Here is a 20,802-nt window from a genome sequence, read left to right as displayed (position 1 = left end):
GAGAGAGAGAGAGAGGGAGGAAGGGAGGGAGGGAGGGAGGGAGAGAGAGAGAGAGAGAGAGAGAGAGAGAGAGAGAGAGAGGAAGGAAGGACGGAAGGAAGGAGAAGAGGAAGAGGAAAAGGAAAAGAAGGAAGGAAGGAAGGAAGGAAGGAAAAGTTATGTTATACATACATACATACACAATGAAGTACTATTCGGCCATAAAAGAGAAGGAAATCTTGTCCTTCACAGCAACATGCATGGAAATGGAGGATATAATGTGAGGGAAATGAGTCAAGAAAAGAAAGGTAAACATTACACCTTCTCACTCATATACAGAAGCTAAAATATTTTGATCTTACAGAAGTTAAAACAGAGGATGCTAGAGGCTGGGAAGTGTAAGAGGAAGGAAGGGATAGGAAGAGATTTGTTAAAAGATTCAAAATTAAAGCTAGATAGGAATAATAAGTTCTAATGCTCTATACCATTATGGTATGACAATAGTAACAACCATATACAGTTTCAAATAGTTAGCAAAGGATATTGAATGTTCCCAAAACAAAGAAATGATAAATGTTTGCAATGATGGATATGCTAATTACTATCATCTCATCAGGGTAATTAAATATATACACTATGTGTACTGAAACATCACTATGTACACAAATATGCACAATTATGATGTGTCAGTTAAAAATAAAATTATAACACAGCTACATATTTGTGGTGCAGAGTTAAATTGAAAGGGTAATTTATTACTTGAACTTCTTGTATTGGAAAAATACGTAGGTTTAAAAGTCAATTAAAAAATAAGAAACAAATAAATTGAAGCATAATTTGAAAAAAATAAAATAGAGGTAATCAAAGAAAGAAATTGGAAGTAAATAGTAAATTCACAAAGTGAAACAAATGTTACTTTGAAAAGATCAATAAAGTTGTTACATACTAGTAAGACTAAGAAAAAAAGACCAATAAAAGAAGAAATATTACAGAACCTCTGTATTTAAATGATAACTATTATGAATAATTCCATACTCACGAATTTGGCAGTTTAAAGTTCTTAAAAGAGACAAATTACCAAAGCCTATTTAAGAATAAACTGATAATGTGATTTTTTTCTGTATCTATGTGTATCCTTATATTCTAGGTTTTCTAATTTATTGGCCTATGGTTGCTCATAGTAGCCTTTAATGATCCTTAGAATTTCAACAAAGAAATTAAGAAGAAATTGAAAAATGTATTGAAGCCAATGAAAATGGCAACGCAGCATACCAAAACCTATGGCATACAGCAAAAAGCAGTAGTAAGAGGGAAATTTATACTTACAATTTCCAAGATCAAAAAAAGTGAAAAACCTCAAATAACCTGATACATTTTTTAAGTTCACTATACATTTTAATCTATGATATAAATATTACCTAAAGATATAATTGAACATCATGTATCATAACAATGCAATGCAATTTTGTAAATACCTCCATGGCACAAGGATTATTTTCCTCAGATTCAACCTTGTAATTGTGTTTTGTTTGCTTTCTGAAAATCACGCTTTATAAAGAACACAAGTAGAGCTTGTTAAAATGATTGTCACAGATGTACTGTTGACTATTTCAGAAAACACCACATTCATTCATTCCTATAAATTTTATTCACTAATTATGAAGAATAAAATATAATCCATACTTGTCATGAAATAGCGGTTTCTTCTTCCAGTCTAATCAGGGAACTAATAAATGCTTAGTTCATGGCAAAACTTCCAGTTGATTTCCATTGACTTAATTACTTCTTAGGGTCTAGCCTCATCAATGGAGAAAAAGCACTTTTTTCTTCAGGCAACAGCACATTAACAGCACTGAATAAAAAACATGGCAAATTCAATGGTTGTCAGCATTGCTTTAGTAATTTTCAGACTATAAATAAAACTATAACCATAAATAAAAGAGGGTTTATTAATATCTTTTCAGGAGAGTGATACATTCTGAAGGTTTCTTGTTATTCTATTGAATAGCAAGGACTTCCAAACTGAAACGTCTTACGGCTGAAACTTAGTTACATTCCTCAGATTTTAGCCTTATTAATGAAATTCCAAAAGTGTTATAAGATTCAATTTGTCTTGAAATTATAAATTTCTAAGATATTTTTCAAAATACATGCCTTCAAACAAATGAGAAAATCATTCATTCTTAATAATACCTAACAGTTCGTCCCTTGCTTCCCAGAAGTCAAACGTGAATTTAAAAAATGGGTTTTCCTGTTCAAAAAATAGGTTTTCCTGTTCAAAAAATAAAGTTTCTGCCCTTTTAAAAACTTGTTAGGATTTCATGTGCCAAAATGTTGAAAACTGCATATTCAAACATAGTTCCCACAGGAACACATATTCCTCACCTCTCACACCTTTGAAGACACAGGAGACAGGCACTAGAAATGTTCCCTTCTTTCCAGCTGATGTTAAATAGTTTGCTTCATGAGATTATCAGAATACAGTGTTAAATTTTCATTTTCCATTACTCTATCTAGTAAAATTGAACTTAGGTAGAATACTGCCAGAAGAATTACACAGTGATTGGTAAACTGGCCTAAAATAATCAGGCTTTTTATTTATAATTCCCTTTTTAAAGTTGTCATTTGACAATAGCTTCAATCTTCAGGCAAAAGAAAATGAGGTGCCATGCTATATTAAAATATTCCACATTAAAAGAAAATGCAAAATCTGAAAATAGCTTCGGTGCTACAGACATTTAAAAAGTTACAATTGTTAAAACTCTGAATAAAAAGATCTTGAGAACAGGTACGTTTCAAAACACTATTTTACACACTGTGGAAAAAAGTATTTTTCAAATAACATGATATATGGTTTACATATTTCAGTCTCAGTTTTTTTTTTTTTTTTTTTTTTTTTTTTTTTTTTTCCTGCAACACTGTTTTGCATTAAAGTTTCTCATGTGGTTTACTAGATGGGTTCCTGACTCACTGTCCCAATCTTGGATCTCAGCCACACTGGGTTTAGCTGACAGATGTCATGACTATCAAGACTGATAGTTCCAGAAGCAGGGTCGTACAACCTCAGCAGGAGCCAAAGCACTGTTGATTTGCCAGAACCACTTGGGCCAACTAGTGCTGTGACATCCTGACGGAGGAAAGGCTGAAATCCTGAAATACGGGCACCTCTGGGCGAGCCGGATAGGCAAAATGCACGTTCTTAAACTCCAAAGCACCCTGGAAGCTTTTCTCATTGAAGGTGACCCCCTCGTTAAAAGGCAGCTTGGGCTCTCTCTCCAAGAGCTCCCAGAGGCGCCCCCGGCACCCAGTCCTTTCAATCAGCTCTGAGTAGAAAGAGCTCAGACTTTCAATGCTTATTCCAACCCAGAAAGCATTCATTAACCCAGAAAGCATACATTAACCCAGAAAGCATACATTAGAAAGGAAGAGGGTTCACCCACGGTCATGTGGGCACTGCCCATCAGCAGCCCTCCTTTGTACGGGACAGAAAGCACAGTCAGGTTTCCGCAGAGCCTAGTTGTTCCAAAGAAGCCAGCCAGAGTAATGCCTCTTTCCTTGCTAACTGCATCACGTGGTCCACTTTGCTGGCATATATCTGTATTTCAGTCATTTCTTTCCCAAAACCTCAAACAGTTCTTACACTGCCAGTACATTCCTCAGCTAGCTGAGTGGCTTGTGCCAGGGAATCCTGGGTGACTTTGGTCAGTTTCCGTAGATATCGTCCATAAATTACAGCAATGATTGACACTGGAGGCACCGCTCCAAACAAAGGTGGGCAGATCAGGTGAGACACGAAACATCATACTGATGGCTACAGAAGGCCCCGGCCCTGAGCCTATCTGAGAGGTTTTCAGTCACGGAGCGCCCCACGAGTGCAGTGTCTGATGAGAGGCGGTTAATCAATTCTCCTGTGCGAATCTCGTCAAAGAAAGCAACCCTGCCTCAGAAGGGAGGAGAATGAAGTTCTCAGCCTATTCCCAATGCGCTGACCTGGAGTTTGCAAGAGGTAGACATGAATGGCATTGGCGGCTGCACCACACAGCAACAGGCCACTGAGCCTAAGGCAGAGGCGGGTCAGGCTGACGCTGTAGTCCACAGGGGGCTGGTATAGATGGCATCGATGACCTTACCCGGGAAGAAGGGGGAAGACATGGAGCTAACACTGGACATCGTGAGAAATCCAACTGCACCTGCCAGCCTCGGGCGCTCAGGTTACACCAGCCCCAGGAACTTCGTGGCCCCAGAGTCAGGCCGCCGCGGATCGCAGCCGCGTCTCCTCCCCGGGAGGCGCCTCCGGCCGCTGCCGCAAGGCCTCTTTTCCCGCCCAGGCAGTGGCGGTGGGACCTGGGAACCCGGCGCGGGGGAGCCAAGGAGCGGCCGGCCCGGCTCAAGAGCTCCGCACCTGCAGCTGCCGCCCGAGCCCACAGCCCCAGGGGCCGCGCGAGGCCCGCGCCGCCCCGCGAGCCGCCCGTACCCCGCCCCCACAGCAGCTCCTCCAGCGGCGCGCGGCTCCAACCCCCGGAGCAGCGCCGTCCCCGCGCCGGTAGCGGCGCCGGCCTCAGGCCCGTGAACTGCCATAGGGACCGGGGGGCGCGGCTGGCCCGGCCCGCGCGCAGGATACCGGAGGAGCCGCCTGGGCTCGGCGGGACCCTGGGGCCGGTACATCTTAAAGAACTAGAAAAGCAAGAATAAACCAGACCCAAAATAAGTATAGAGGAAGGAAAGAGTAAAGGTAAGAGCAGAAATTAATGAAATTGAAATGAAAAAAAAAAAAAAATCAACAAAATGTAAACTTCGTTTTTAAAAAAAGATAAACCACTAACCTTTAGCCACACACACACACACACACACACACACACACACACACACACACACACAGACAGAAAAAAACTAAATAAAATCAGAGATGAAAAAGGGGACATTATCATTGATACTGTAGAAATTCTAAGGATCATTAGAGGCTAGTAGGAGCCAGTAAATTAGAAAATCTAGAATAAATGGATACTTTCCTAGACACATCCAATCTAGCAAGAATGAACCATGAAGAGCTCCAAAACCTGAAAAGACCAGTAAGTAATATTAGAGATGGAAACAAAACATTTCCTAGGAAAGGCCGGGCGCGGTGGCTCCCGCCTGTCATCCCAGCACTTTGGGAGGCGGAGGCCCGTGGATCACGAGGTCAGGAGATCGAGACCATCCTGGCTAACACGGTGAAACCCCGTCTCTACTAAAAATACAAAAAAAACTAGCCGGGCGAGGTGGCGGTGCCTGTAGTCCCAGCTACTCAGGAGGCTGAGGCAGGAGAATGGCGTGAACCCGGGAGGCAGAGCTTGCAGTGAGCTGAGATCTGGCCACTGCACTTCAGCCTGGGCGACAGAGCGAGACTCTGTCTCAAAATAAAATAAAATAAAATAAAAATATATATGCTATACTATATATATATGCTATATGTAAAAATCTGTGTGATTCTAAATTAAAAAGAACAAAGAAATAAGGTGTTCTTCAAAATCCTATTAAGTGATGAAGTGTTAAATATTAGGTTAAGAGATCCCTTCATTGGTATTAAGTATTTTCCCTTAATGTTTTACTATAACATCTGTTGACATATTTAAAAGTTTATATTGTACAACTAATGATTTAAATCTGTCTACCATGTATATGGACAGAGCATAATTTGTTTAATCATCCATCTACTACTATTGGACCTTGAAGTGATCCTCCCTTTTTTTATTATCCTGAGAGATACATCATAGTTATTTCAAAAGATTTTTACTCTATTTTAATTTATTATGTTCCTGTGTTAAGCTAAGGTCTTTGAGAAATTAAATTATACCAGCTTTACTCTAGTAACCAAATGGATTAATTCATTCAGTGAAGAGAGTTCTCTTATGCAGACTATATAATTGAAGAGTTCATAGAAAGAACACTGTCTTTGCATTCAGATTGGACTTTAAGCTCAACCCTTCCCTGGCATTATAACATTAGGTATTATGACTTAATATTCAAATATTGTGCCCTAATCTGCAAAATAAGAGATAAAATAATATCTCTTTGACTTGTAGGAAGCATTAAATAACACAACTTACATAATTATCTAATAAGAATTCTAGAACGTAACAAGCCATCATAGTCTTTTTCTATCCTACCAAAGGTAAGAAAAATGACGTCTTAGGACCTGGTCATCATATATAACACACTTGAAACTCCAGGTTTACTATTCTGGTATTACAGCAATTAATTCTCTGAAACTAAATTGCTTTCCTATTTTCTGAATTCTCTCCAAACTTCTCTTAGTTAGTTTCAATGTTAGAAAAATATGATTTCCTCCCCTTGGAATAGAATCACTTAGGACAATTTTATACCACACCCATTAAATGTTGTTTTTTAATTGCACATAATTCCCTGAGAAAATCTGAATCCCTGAATCATAGATTTCACACCATAGCCTTCCCTAAAGGCTCATTAGCATATGCATCAAAAAACGAATGAACTATTTCCTAATGTCCACTTCTAAACTGATTAATATTTCAAAAAGCCAATTTTCATTTTACCTTTTATGTTACATATTCATGAGAACTTTTCACATATATATTTAAAATTTTGTAGAGTATATTCAGTATATGTTTCAAAACATCTTTGGGCCATATGTATTTTGTGCTAAAGTTTCTCTTTATAAAAAAAACAAAGCAGGAGATGAGAGTTTTTATGTGTGGGAAATGAATTCAATTATTATTTTCTAAGGGAGATTAGAGAGGAAAATACATTTTCCAGTTAATTCTGTGACCAACAAAAGTAAGCAATATAGCTGAGAAATTCATCTGAGCTGAAAAGTTGATTATATATAATTTTTCTCTAACAGAGCCACAACCAATGAGACAGTTATAGTTTCACCAAGTCAGATGTCAGCCAGAGGACTTACAGTTTTGACACTTGGCAAGGCAAAGCAAAGAAAATGTGAAGGATCCTCATTTACTTGTTAGCCTGAAAACTTAGTGTCAAAAAAGCACTATTCATCATTGGCTGTCAAACACAGGATAGTTCTCTGTCACTGGAAACTTCTGCAGAAAGGATAATCACTACGATTAAATGGCAGTGGATTTAAAATATTTCAGTAGTGGTTAAAATAACTGTTGAATACTGATGGTATAATATCAAATCAAAGGTGCAAAACTGTCCACTAATTATCTGGAGTATAAAATATCTGATCACAGCCACAGAAATTGATGAGGGCTTAATCATGCTTTTTGGAAATATAGTAAAGAAGATAATCATTTTTCTACCTTAAAAAAATAAATTTTGGACCATGTCCTTCAAGGAATACAGTTTGTATTGTTGAAAATTAGCTCTGATTATATAATTTACTCTAGCTGTTGCTTTCAATTTATTTATCTCTATTTTCTGGTTATTCCTCTAACACAAAGATACTGAGGACTTTCTCTGTGCTAGGCAGCAGCTGCAAAGCTAAGTTATGGAATACAGAGATGTGAAACAATGCTAAACCTGGCTCAGAAACAGTTCATTGCCTCATGAATTTTTAGCTTAGTCCTAGTCCCATAAACATTTCTATGTGAGTGGCTGGGATTGGGGAGTACCTCACTCTCCTCTAGGGACAGGCCATGTCCTAAGCAGTAGTTTGAAGATATCACTTGGGAGAATTTAGGTCTGGAGACTGTAGAAATCAGCGAGGTTTCAAAGAATCATGATTACATTGCAAAGTCTCATGGGCAGGAGTAGAGAAGAAGTAATATGTTGTATTTCCTCTTTTGTAGTGTGAGTTAGTTGATCTAAATGTCCACTGTGTTTTCTCTATCTTTGAATTATGCATAACAGTGTAGATAGTAAAGAGCTGTCAAGAGACCATGAGATTTCAAATAAACAGGTAAGAGCATTCTCCAGGAAATTTTAAAAGAACTAATTAGAGTCCACCACGTGTTCAGTGTCAGTTCAAAGACACAGAGAGATAGGTGCTCAACAGATGGAATATGCTGGAACCCATAAAAATGACAAAGATGGGAAGGCACAAAATCAGCAGAGCTGTAATCAATAACCAATGAATTGGTACTCTCTTCTGCCTTTCCCACTGTATTTGGGTCTTTGTAGGTTACTCAATCATGTTTGAAATGATGAAAAACCATTGTTCATTCTCAAGGCAAAAGAATTATATATGCTTTGGGGAAAAAGAAGGATAAGGGAAGGTTTTTAAACTTTTATAATGGGCCATACTACATGTAGTACACAAATCTAAAATTCATTTTTTTTCCTAGAAAGACAGATCTTAAACCGGCTAGAAGTAATAGATAATGTGGTTCATCAGAGCTGTATACTCTTAAATTCAGATTTTCTGAATCCATCTCACATTATCCTAGTCCCACAAGATAACTGCAAAAATGTCTTGTTGCCAAATACATTCAACGGTGAACTATACAGTTGCCTCCAAGAAATTCACTGCACATTGGTCTGTTCATTGTTTAAGAAATCTTGCAGCTAAAAACAAACAAAAATGTACTTAGTATGTTTTAAGATATAGCATCTCCAAGATGATTTGAAACGTACGTTCCTTGTTGTTTCTCTGAATATCTCTCTAAAGAACTGTTGGAAAATATTGCTTCACATGATTGATCTTGCATTTGACTGACCCGCATTTACACCTATGCCTATTTTGTGTGGGTGATCAATTCATTTGTCAAGAGTGCTTTCATAATTATGCATTAAAATGCACAAGATTGTCATTCCTCAAAAATGCTACTACTGTCACCTGTAATTAAGTCTACCAAATTTACACTAGAAAACAAACACAGGGAGAACAATGGGTAGTTGTTAGATCATTTAGCAATCAGAGGTAAAAATTTGTAGCAGAAATGTAAATTATTGTCATTTCTCAAATTATTTTTCAAAGGACAATGTTGCCTTATTAACTAATATTTGACTGGGGACATTTACAACCATTAATCTAGAAAAGAAATTCTTCTACTGCAGTGCACTTCCTCTACATACATGTGTGAATGAGTGTCTGTCCATTTTCTTTAACATTCCAAGTTACTTATTCATTCATTAGGTAATCTTTTCACATGGAACAAAATTTTTGTGGTCATTTATAATAGTCTGAAAAAAAGATTTGGGGTGATTATAACCCTATTTAGATATTTCTGCCTACATCTATATCATATCAAAAAAAAAGTAAAATCTGTTGACTCTCACAACTTACTAGCCAAATCTTAGATGCTGGTTGAAAATGAAGATACCTGGGTTAGTTCCCAAAAACTATGATGAATTTGGTTGTGAGTAAGAGCTAGAAGTCTATTCTTAATAAACTCTAGTGAATCTGATATTAGTTGGTGTGGGAAGCAGGCTTAGAGAATATCGATCTATTGCAAAAAGCGCACTTCTCTTTGGACACCTGAAAAAAAGAGCATGCATTAAATGCATTCAAACTCTATCAAGAATACTTCATAAAATGGTTCCAAAAATATATTGATATAGCATATACAATTTTGATAACTTCCAGGGTAATGCAGATAATGTTTTTAAATGAGTTCATTTGTTTTGGCTTTTCCTTCTCCCCATTTTTCACTATATATTGTGGATCTGCCACCTTTTAAAACATAGATGACACTTCCACTTCCCACTCCCACTAATATACTCACAGCTCCTCTTTAGTGAAAATTCTATTGAATGTTCTTGTGCTCCAACAGAAGGAAAAACACAGTAGCACTATTAATCATACCACTATTAATTAGCTGCATTATGTGGTCTAACATTTTTCTTTATCATTCTGAAACTGGGTTTATCTGATATGTTGATACATTCATACAATTTGAAAGAGTCAGTTGAAGTCATAAGAACCCAATATTAGCACTTTTTCAGTGAATGCAGGCAAATCAGTTATTCCATCGTAAAATCGTATTTTGCTCTTCTGTTAATATCATATTTATAAAAGTATCGTGGGGATGCCAAATGCTAAAACTGGAGCTGGTCTAGTAACTAGAAATCCCCACCCAGGGAGCACACGTACATATCTCCCTACATCCTAATACTGTGATGTGTTTTGAGCACAGACATTAGAACTTCATGAAGTTTTAACTGTTGAGTCTTTCCCGAGCATCACCAAGTTACGATTTAGGCAATGTGTGACTGAAATTCATTCATTCATCGTGCACAGGCACAATCACATAAATATTGCACAAAATATGTCCCTAACTGAAACCGACAGGAACAAAAACATATTTCACTCTTCATAAAGAAGTTTGTGAGGAAATATTACTCTGTGATTGTATAGACATGTTTCCTGATAATACATTGACATTCACAAACAGTAGATTGCTCTGCAGTTTGTAAACATTTTAAGTTGCATAAACTTCCCCTTGATTTTCAAAGATAGTGTAACACTGTCTACTAAAACTTTTTTGTTTCAACTAAGTACTCTCACATATATTCGTTTATAATAATGTTATTATTTTTGAAAGTGTTTTCCATTCAAGGAAAAGAAGTAAATTCCTATGTCAAAGTAACCAAGGTGTTTGAAGAATAGGTATTAGCCAGAGAGGTCTAGATGGTAAAATCAATCTTCAAGCCTCAAAGAAGCTCCGTGAACAGAGAGGAATGCCAGGTGTCACACAGCTTTCCTTCACTTTAACTTATTCTTGACTACAGCCTGTATACGTGTTCCTGGGACATTTAAACTCATAAAGGATTTCTTACGATCTTTACTAAATACATTAAGAAGAATGCCAGCCAGCGCCCTTCTGTGAACTGGGACATGTATGTAGTCATGTAATTAAAACAGGTAACATGAACTCTGACTTTAAAATATATTATAGATACAAATGCTCTAAGCTAGGAAAGGTTTTCCACATCCACAGTCAATGATGCGAACCTTTCATTCCTCAGAAATAATCCCTTTTTAGGTCATTGGAAGAGTACAACTGCTGCAGCTCCTGATGCAATATCTTCATGAGCCCAGAGCGCACACAAATCCTAAGGGAACTACCATAGTACAGCGCTCATTCCTGGCACCGGAACAAAGGAAACACACTCTGTCCCGCACGTACCTGCCGGAGCAGGCCACTGTCTTCTTCTGCGAGATTTAAAAAGCTCCCCCAAAACGTTATTACTCCCATCACCAGTACACACAAAATGGGGGAAAGTCTGTTTCCAGTTCTCGGCCTTTAAACAACTCTAATGTCAGTACTCATGGTGGCATATATTACAAAGTAATCAACAGTGCACACTTGGGGGTAAACCACATATTGAGCGAATGAAGACCTTACTGTGATTAAGATTAGATCAAACAATAGCACAATATAAGGAAAATTTATCTGAATTCTATAATGAACATACATGCTGTAATAACATTTAAAAAGCATGGCAGCCTATGCCAAACCAGTGAGAATAGTTTTGTGCAAACAGTGGGTCTTTGTGTGTTTGAACTCCCACCATGTGAGGGCAAACTCGATATGCATGCTAATGACCTACAATTATGAAATTAAAAAAGAAAAATGCTAAATGATGCCAGAGTGAACCTCAGTGAAGGCCACAGAGACCCACTCTCTTTAACTTCTTACAAATAAAACATAAATTAGAAACACAAATAATAATGAGTAGCTCTATGCAAATGAAGTAAATGGATTGTGTAGGAGATTAACCCCATAAGTTTGTTTCTTCTTAAAAAGTTTCTTGACCAGCTCTTTGATGATTGTGATGTTTATCTCCTTCTTCTCTGCAGCCAAGCCCAGCAAAAGAATGGCACAGAGCAGTTGCTGCCCAAGCCTGGGTGCTCCTGGTGTTCCTGTGCAGACTGGCTGTGCAGTATGGTTGTCGTGGGGAGAACCCTCCTTGGCCTCTCCTGGTGCAGGCTCCACGCTGTCGGTGAGGCTCATCTCACAAAGATCTTTGGAGAGTTGGAGGTGGGGATCTGAGTGCAGTGCCAGCACTCCCTGCTCCTGCCTGCCCACCCCGCCTGAGGGCTCTACTCACCACCAGGCTTGTCGGCGGCCCCAAGCTCCTGGGGGACTGGGGCTCCTGGACCAGGCTCATCAGCAGGGTTCTGGGCAGTGGCCAGGAATTTGTGGTTCTCCTTGTTGTAGTCACCACAAGCTGTAACAGCATCTCCTAGAGCGCCAGCAGCTTCACCTGGACGGAGGGGTGCTCAGCTGTCACGCCGCTGCCGGTGCCCACCCTCACACCCACGCCCACCCCCACAGAGATGTTGCACACCCTACCTTCATCTCCTCCCTGTGCTGGGCCAGCCTGATGATGTTGTCCTCCCATTGCTGCATCTTTGGCACTGGCCCCTGGCTCTGTTATAAGGTGATGAACTTTCCTGCAAGAGAACAGGACTCAGACGCTGGGGCCCCTCCTAGGGCCCTGCAGCTCCCCATGCCGTGCCCTGGCCTCCCACTCACTGATGGCATCTCTCTCTCCAGTACTGGATGAATCAAAGTTCTTGTTTCTCCACCTGCTCCCTCAGGTTCACCTTCTCCTCCAGGTGGTCCATAAAGTGGCTGGTGTCACCTGCCCCCAGGCTGGAGCTGTCTCTGGCCTGGCACACCCCTCCCCAGAGGCTGGTGCCCGCCTCCCAGCCCTTCTTGGATGGGGCAGAGGTTACCATCTCCCTCACCTCATCCAGCTTCTCCTGTAGCTCCTCTACTTGCTGCTCCAACTGCAGTGCGCTCTCGTTCTCGTTGTTCTGGACAAAGAGAAGCAATCAGCAGCCACCCACTGCAGCTGGAGACCCCAGAACTTGGTGTCTGCCTCCCATGGCACCGGGAAGGGTGGAGGCAGGTTAGAAAAATTATCTCTCTCTCCCACAGCCACCAGAGCAGGGCTCTGGCTCACAGGTGGTTTTAGAAGTAACATTTCACATGAGGGCTACATTGCCCCATTTTACAGGTGGGGAAACAAAGGCCTGGAGGGCTAGGGAGGAAGGCAGGCTCCCTAGGTAGGGCAACGCACCAGCTCCTCAAAGTCACTCTGTGGCTCAGCCAACTGCTGAAGCCTCTCCTCCTGCTCCCGAAGCCTCTTATTTTGCCCCCGGTTTAGGAGACTTACACGCTGATTGTTCTCCACCTGGGCCTGGAGCTCTGCTGACACTCTCTTTAGTTCCTTCCTCAGGTGCTGCAGCTCCTCCTCAGAGGGCACTGCTGGGGGCTCCGGGGGCAGGGGTTCAGCTTGAGAAAGGAAGCAGACAACAAGGGCCTCTGGATTCTCAAAAACCAAAAAAAAAAAAAAAAAAAAAAAAAAAAAAAACCCTCCTCTTGGTGCACAGCTCCTCTCAGGCTCCCCAAACTTGGCCTCACTGCTAATGATTCCTCGCACCCGGATGGTAGCCAATCTTCCAACCACTTTCAGATGGAGAGCACTGTGGGTGGCTGACAATGGGCCCTCTGTGCTGATGGGGACACTGAGGCTCATGGAGATGACAAGACTTGCCGTCTCCTGGCACAGACCTCTTTCCCTCTGCCTCAAAGCCCTTCCATCCACCCACCTCCGTGGGGCATTCTAAGCCCCCCCACAGCCCTCTGATGCCAGGCCTGCTCCCAGGTCACGCCACCCCATCTTACCCATCTGGTTTTTGAGTTTGGACAAGCTCCTCTCCAGGTTCTCTACCTGATGTGTATCATGCTTCTTCTCCTTCTTCAACATGCAAACCTGCCCAAAGCACAGGGATAAAGGGCCCTGGAGAGGGGCTGGTGGCTGCTGGCTACCATCTCCCTCTCTGTCCCCATCTCCACAAGACCCAGACCCGTGACCACCTCTGGCTGTACTATTCCCACGTTACAGATGCCCAGAAAGATCCAGTGACCCATCTAAGATGGGGGAGCTGAAGGGTCAGATCTCACCTCCTGCAACATTTTCCTCATCCTCTGCTGCCACCGGGCCCTCTCTTCTATATGTTGAGCATATTCATCTCTCTCTAGCTGGGCTTGTTTAAGCGACTCCTTCATCTGCAAGAATGGGCACAGAAGTTAGGAAGGGCTGTCACTGGTTCTCACCTGCTCCTGGCCACTTGGGATCATCTTCCTTCCACATGCCTCCCTCTGCAAAACCTCACCCGTGTCAGGCGTGCTTTCAGCCGTGCCTTCTCCTGTATGGACCGCTCTAACTGCCACTCAATAAGTGCTTGACTGCGGCTTGAGAACTGGATGGTGAAGAGTGAGAAGTTTCCATCTGGTGAGCCTGGGCCATTCCACACAGTGCCCCTTAAAGGGGCTAGGGCTAGGCTCAATATACAACTCGGTCAGTAAAGATCAACGCACTTCCAAGCCCATGGTCTGGTTTTTAAAAGAACTCAGTAAACTTGGAAGGGACAGGGAAAGAGATCGAATTCACAGCTGGCTAACAGAGGCCCAGAGAGATCAGATAATATTGCTATTGTTATTACTGTTGTTACCACTGGCTGAACCTTTCTGGACTACTTCACCAGCTCCCATGCTAGCAATCCCATTTAATCCTCGCAACCACCATAGGAGACAGTTACTATGATGACGGCTATTGTATAGATAAGAAAATATGGAGTATTTGAGGTTAAACGCTTGCCCAACATCACTTAGGCAGAGCTGGGATTTGAACACCCAGATCTATCTCATTCTCTAAGCCCATTTTTCTTGCTGGGGTTGGAGGTACAGATAGGAAGGGGACAATTAATCTTTCGCTCAGTTTTTGAAATGATGATACCTTTGCATAGTGCAAAACTCAGAAGGTACAGAAGGGAAGTATCTCCCAGCCACCTTGTTGCTCTCTCCTGAGTTTTTTTATGAACCTTGCAGACATGTTTTATGTATACTATCATAATATGTACCCACACACACGCACACGTTTCCTGTCTCTACAGAAATGGTAACATACTAAAGGTATTCTTCTGGACCTTCACAGAACAAGTACCCAATACCCCACCTAGGACTTGGCCAAGATCGCAGCCAGGTAAGGGCAGGGCAGGCATTTGACCTCCAAGCTCTGTGTCCAGTGCTCCCTCCCCACTATGCCCCCGAATTCAACTACAGCAGCTGACTCAGCCCCAGGCTGCCTCTAACAACCACCCACAAAAGCAGCAAGACATGGCCATGCTGCCTCCTGGGCAGGACACTCCATCCTGCAGAAGGGACCTTTAGGCTCACTCCTCCATCTGCGAAGCCGGGCTCCCAGGGGACGGGGCAGGTGGTTGGACTCACCTGGTTCGCCTTCTTCTGTGTGGCGGTGACAGCAGACAGAGCCTGCTCTAACTCTCCTATATGCTGCAATGAACATTGCAGGCGGCTGACCAGATCCTTGGACTCTTCTGTAATGAGAGAGTTGAGATGGGGCCCAAAGGACTCCCCCTAAAGACCTGTCAAAGTGCCAGGTTGAAGGATGACAGGGTGCCCAGATTCCCACCTTCAAAGTATCTGAGAGAACGTTTCGTGTGATACAGGTCTGTACTTAGTTTTCTTTTCTGCATGTTCAGTCTCTGGATTTGAACCTTTGGGAGAAAAGCCAAGCAAGTGCTGAAAGAGAAGGAAATAAACATTCTCCGGAGGACAGGAGAAAACTTCACACCCTCCACTCACCTCTAGCTCCCTTTCAGTTTTCTGTTTCTCGTTGTTTGCCTTCTTTTCCTATAGGAAGAGGAAGACAGAGCTCTTACCAGGGGTAGGCAGAGACGGCACAGCAAGAGACATGCTCCCAGAAAGCCACCAATGCCCCAGGACAGGCCCACCCATGGGACCAGGTTATCAGGGACCCTGTGGGGATGGGGTGGAATCTGAGGGGTGACCCTTCTTCCCCAGGCTGGGAGTGGGGGAGAGGAGACTGGGGCCTCTACATCTGAGTGTCCCCCAAACCCAGCAGTCATGTTGTGAGTAAACAAAGAAATCACGTTACTTCTTCCAGCTGATGTTCCACTTGTTTCTTCTGTTGTTTCTGTGGGGAGAGTCAAATTAAGGTGACTGAGGGTGGCTCCCTCAACTCTATTCCCCAGGCCAGGAAGCGGTAGGCAGGGGCGGGGAATGAATTTTAAAGGCAAAATTCTCAGACCCAATGGGAACACGATCTGGTCAACTCTCCTCAAGCGCCCAAGGACAGAGGATTTGGGTCTTTATTGGTTTCTGCCCACAGCCACAGAACTCAAAGTCTGAATCTGGAATCTCTTGAGAGGACAGGAACATAAACCTGTAGAGATGGAGTTTGAGAAAGGCCCCCTCTTCCGCCGGTTTGTCATTTAGAAAAGTGTGTTCATTCAATAAACATTCACTGAGCACTTATCGGCCAGGTACGGTTCTTCACAGCAGGTATAGGCAAGAAAAGGACAGTCAGGAGCCCTTGGCCCTGAGGTTTCCATTCTAGGCGGCCTTTAAATCTCGGACTCTCAGAGCTAACAGACACCTTTGATACTCACTACCTCCTCTGAAAACACGAGTCCAGAAAGGAGAGGCGGCTTGTCCAGAATCAAAGAGCAAATTAGGGACTGAGTCACAGCAGAAATACGGGGCCCCTGACAACCAGTCAGGCTCGCACTCCCCCGAGAGGCCACAACCCCAGGGCGTGTGTAGCAAGGACTAGAGCAGGGGTGTGTGGAGAGGAGACAGTCAGCAAAGAAGGTAGCAAAAGAAGAGCCATGCTGCATGCTCTGGGGTCCCTCCAGGTGAGGTCTTGGCGCCCCAGCTCCCTATTTGTCCTTGGCACCAGGGGCCCGCAGCCTCTTTCTTCAGGGCCCCAAGGGAAAACTGGAGCCTGGGATTGGCAGCCTGGACTCAGGGGACCCCACTGGACTCTTACCAAAGATTTGATGGTCTTCTTCAGTTGACTGATTTTTACGGACCTCGAGTCCAGGGCTGCTGGTAGTTCTTGGCACGAGCTCTGAGGTGCATGCAGAGAGGAGGAGGTGGAGGAGGAGTTGGGGGAGAGGTAGAGAGAACAAGCATTAGGGCTGGGGTGTGTGGGGCTGACTCAGCTGGCAGAGGGGCACCCACTCCCCGCTGTGGGACAAGGTTGGAGGGCTGGCCTGCGGGGTCACTGCACCTCCGCCCAGAGCCTCTTACCTCCAGTTCCTTCAGGGGAGCAGATGACGTAGGGCCCTCTCCGTCGATACCTGTTGCTGACTACAAGTGATGAGAGTGCACATGGAGATGTTCTGTCCCTCTGTGTCTAAGCTCTCTGACTTCCTTTCTTCCCCATCAACTGGCAACATTTTCTTTTCTGCCTATCTTGAACCCTTTGTCCCATAACCCCTTTGTGCCAACTTCTCTCATGGTTCTTATCTCCCCACCATCCCACCCTGGGGCCCTTTCAGTGAATCCTGATGGCAAGTGGCTGTTCTCATTGTCCTGGCTTCCCCATGAGACTGGGGATGAGGAAAATCGAACAGCAATGACCATATCCTGGTGTCCTGGGTGTTTACAGCAGGCCATGTACTAGGGATTAACATAAAACACTAACAAATCTCATTTAAACCTCACAAATGGAAGTCAAACAATAATACCACCTCTATTATACACATGTGCTAAGAGAGACCCAAAGAGCTCAAGCAACTCACCCTAAATCCTATCCCTAGCAGACAGAGAGGCAGGATTCAAACCCAGAGTTCTGAACCAGGACCCAACCGTCCATCCACAATCTTAACAATTACCCTCTACTGCCCCTTGTGCCCCCTGCCCCCAGGAGCCTGGTCAGCCAAGACTCACATCCGCAGGTGAGTGGCAACCACCAGAAGTGGCTGTCTCAGGGCTACTGCCATTTGTTTTCCTGTTCTTCGCTCCTGCTGGACCACCAGGGCTGTTTCTCTGCCAATATTCTTTAAACTGTGGGAAAGAAGAGCAGTAATACTCATGAGAACCATCAGCTCCTACAGCCACATCCTCCTTTACAGTTTTTACAAAATACTCTTATACACTATCTGATTTAATGAGACCAACAACTGTACACATTGTTGTCACAATCATTTAGTAACTGAGAGGGATTGACATGGACAGGAAAAAAAAAAAAAAGAAGAAAAGAAAAAGGCGATACTGGAACTTTGAAACTCAGTCTTCTGACTCCAAGCTCTGGGGTTTTACCAAGAATCAGCAACTGCCAGGGACAAAAACCAGAGGCAGAGGTAGAAAACTAAACATTAAGTAGGCAGGAACTGGATGCCTTGTGGTTTAGAGTCATACATCCTCACACGTCTGTTAGTGTGAAGAAGTGCACCAGTACCTCTCAAACTTTTATATCAATGTGTCCTCATGGCAGAAGGCAGCCTTTCTGTGAAATCCGGGAATTTATCAGAACGAGGACTACCCAAGCCTCATATGCCTCAACAGCAGCAGATCAGTGTTAAAAAGTCTGGAGTCAAGGGGAAAAAGTAAAATGGAACCATTTCCAGAATCTCACAAAAAACAACAACCTGATGTTCTAAGTGCCCAACACGAGCAAATTAGAACCTTAAATAGAGGAAACTCTTAATGCCTATCCTGGCATAGATTCAGCACCAAGTACAATTTCATTTTACTGGTTTACGTTTTTCATCCTCGAAAGTAGGGGCTATGAAAAAAAAACACTAAAATTTCTTTAAGAGAACCTTCTACTTACAATCTAACTTACATAATCAAAACACTCTATTGAGGGTGAAAATTGGGTATTATAAGAAAATAATCACCTGTTTTGTGAGAAGTTTCATACATAATGCTCCTCCACCCAATACACACCTTAAAAGGAAAAAAGGAACCATACAAAATTATCTTGAGAATTATTCCTGCTTAAAAAACATCTACATGTCATTACTAAGAAAGTATGCACACAGTAAAGATGAAAAGAGAACATGCAAGCATGAACATAATTGTTAGGGATATAGGACTATGGGCAACTTAAAAATTCTATTGGTATAACTCTCATGTAATTGCTTTGAAATTGTAGTCAACTGTTTGAAATGGCTCTTACAACAAAATAGTTTGAAATGTTTATGATATCAAAAACTAAGAAATTAGCCCTAAATATTCCAAAGATAGGGGCAGAAGAACCTGTTTCCTTAAATGGCATTGGAGTATTCTTTACAACTCAAACTTTCTCTCCCATCCTGTGATGGCCAAAAGTTTTTCCTCTGACAATGGCATTAACCTTACCCTATCCAAAATATGAACATCTGCATGGTTTCATGGTTAAAATTGTTTTTACTTATTCTGTCGTGAGAATCAAATGGTTCAGACCATGCAGCTCCTCTCTGGGACTCCTCAAGTCCTTTCTAGGTCTGAAGACTGTTCTCTGAACCAAAGACAGCTTCTGGGGATGTATCAAATCTCCTCATAGAAAATTATTTAGATCAAGATGTTTTAACCTTTTAACTTTTTCTCAAACAAAATAATTTCATTTCTCCTTTACTGTTATTTTAAATTTCAAAATACACAGATAGCGTGCCTACAATAAAATCAAGGGGATGACAGTTTCAGAACGCAAACTGTGGTAATTTTGAAAACACAAAAGCTAAGACCACTGATGAGGTCTATGTGGACACCAAGTCCACCACAACCTGTTCTGTCCTCCGAGGCTCTGCAACGCCTTTCCCCTGCCTGAGATTCCTTCTGCTTTCCACCCTTCCAAATGCTGTATTTCCCCCCAGAAGACTTGCCAAGACCACTCCAGCCTGCACATCTTCCATTCCAGCTAACCAAAGGAATCCTTGCATTGACTAAACCAAATTACTTTGTAGAGAAGCCATGTAAAAACTTCTACTGTAGACCATTCATTCACCTTAATCATTGTTATCGTGACATTATTCAATAATACAATGAGGGCAAGAAGTCCTCTTCACTCCCTTATCCTGGAGAATCCAAGCCAGTGTCTTTCCCACTTGCTTTGCGCAAACCCTGGGACCTTTCAAAGTAACAGTTTAATGGAAAGGAAAGAAAATCTAAAGAAAAACTCTCCAAAAAATTAAACTTGGACAAAGAATCATGGGATTAAAAATTTTTACTGTTTGTGTGTTTGATTTCTGAAACATAGAAATCTATCTCCCACTCCTTAAACCTGCCGCTGGGCTAAGAGAGTTTTGTATAGAATGTGCACTTACTGATTTAACACAATTAGAACCTCCAGACACTCACTGAGATTTTGCTTCCACAACCACTTAAAGTCTAGTCATTAGTTAGTGAGTTAACACCACACTTGATCTTCACATTTTGGAAATGCTGACGGTAGACAAGGACTTGTTTTGGGAAAGGAAGTGTACAGTAGACACTGCTACCAATTACCCAACCACCACCATCTTTCCTTTAAAGTATCCCACTTTTCCTTTAAGGTTGCAGAGTCTCAAAGTGGAAAGAAAGGAAGTTTTTGCATTTTCAGGTCAAAAGAAAGTACATTTGTACAACCACATAATACCTCTGCAAAGGTTTCTTGAAATCTAAACACAAGACAGAAGTACTTCTAGCACCTCCACAAAAAGTAAGGTAAGTAAACTTTTCCTCAATATACACTTTCAGCAGCATCGACACCTAAAAGTGGTCGACTCTACTACTGTATTAAGTTATATTCATTTTGTCAATATGTGTTCCAAATTCCTACTGCTCTTTGTCTCCAAAGGGTTCCTGCTGAATATTGAGACAGTTCAAGAATACTAGAGGAAAAATTTCTTAATAATCAAAGTAAGGGTCACCTAAGGATAATATGCTACATACACAGACACAGATTTTCAACTTTAAAAAATGTCCAGTTGTCAAAGTTGTATAGCAAACACAATCCTAAGCTTAGGCTCTTCTGGCATTTGATTTATAATCTCTGTAAAGAAAAGCCAGTCAGAAAATGGCACATTTTGTATGATTCTATTTATATGAAATGTCCAGGACAGGCAAATCTACAGAGATAGAAATTAGATCAGAG

The 20,802-nt window shown here is 42.0% G+C and overlaps 2 pseudogenes; both read right to left on the bottom strand.

The window, feature by feature from the left end:
* Positions 1 to 2,929: 2,929 nt before the first annotated feature.
* LOC115897593 lies at positions 2,930 to 11,438 on the bottom strand (annotated as a pseudogene).
* A 242-nt stretch (positions 11,439 to 11,680) lies between these two features.
* On the bottom strand, positions 11,681 to 15,674 carry LOC104679814 (annotated as a pseudogene).
* Positions 15,675 to 20,802: the final 5,128 nt, after the last annotated feature.

The sequence above is a fragment of the Rhinopithecus roxellana genome, chromosome 5 (assembly GCF_007565055.1).
Source record: "Rhinopithecus roxellana isolate Shanxi Qingling chromosome 5, ASM756505v1, whole genome shotgun sequence".
NCBI classification, from domain to species: Eukaryota; Metazoa; Chordata; class Mammalia; order Primates; family Cercopithecidae; genus Rhinopithecus; species Rhinopithecus roxellana.
This window is presented reverse-complemented; position numbering and strand designations above follow the sequence as displayed.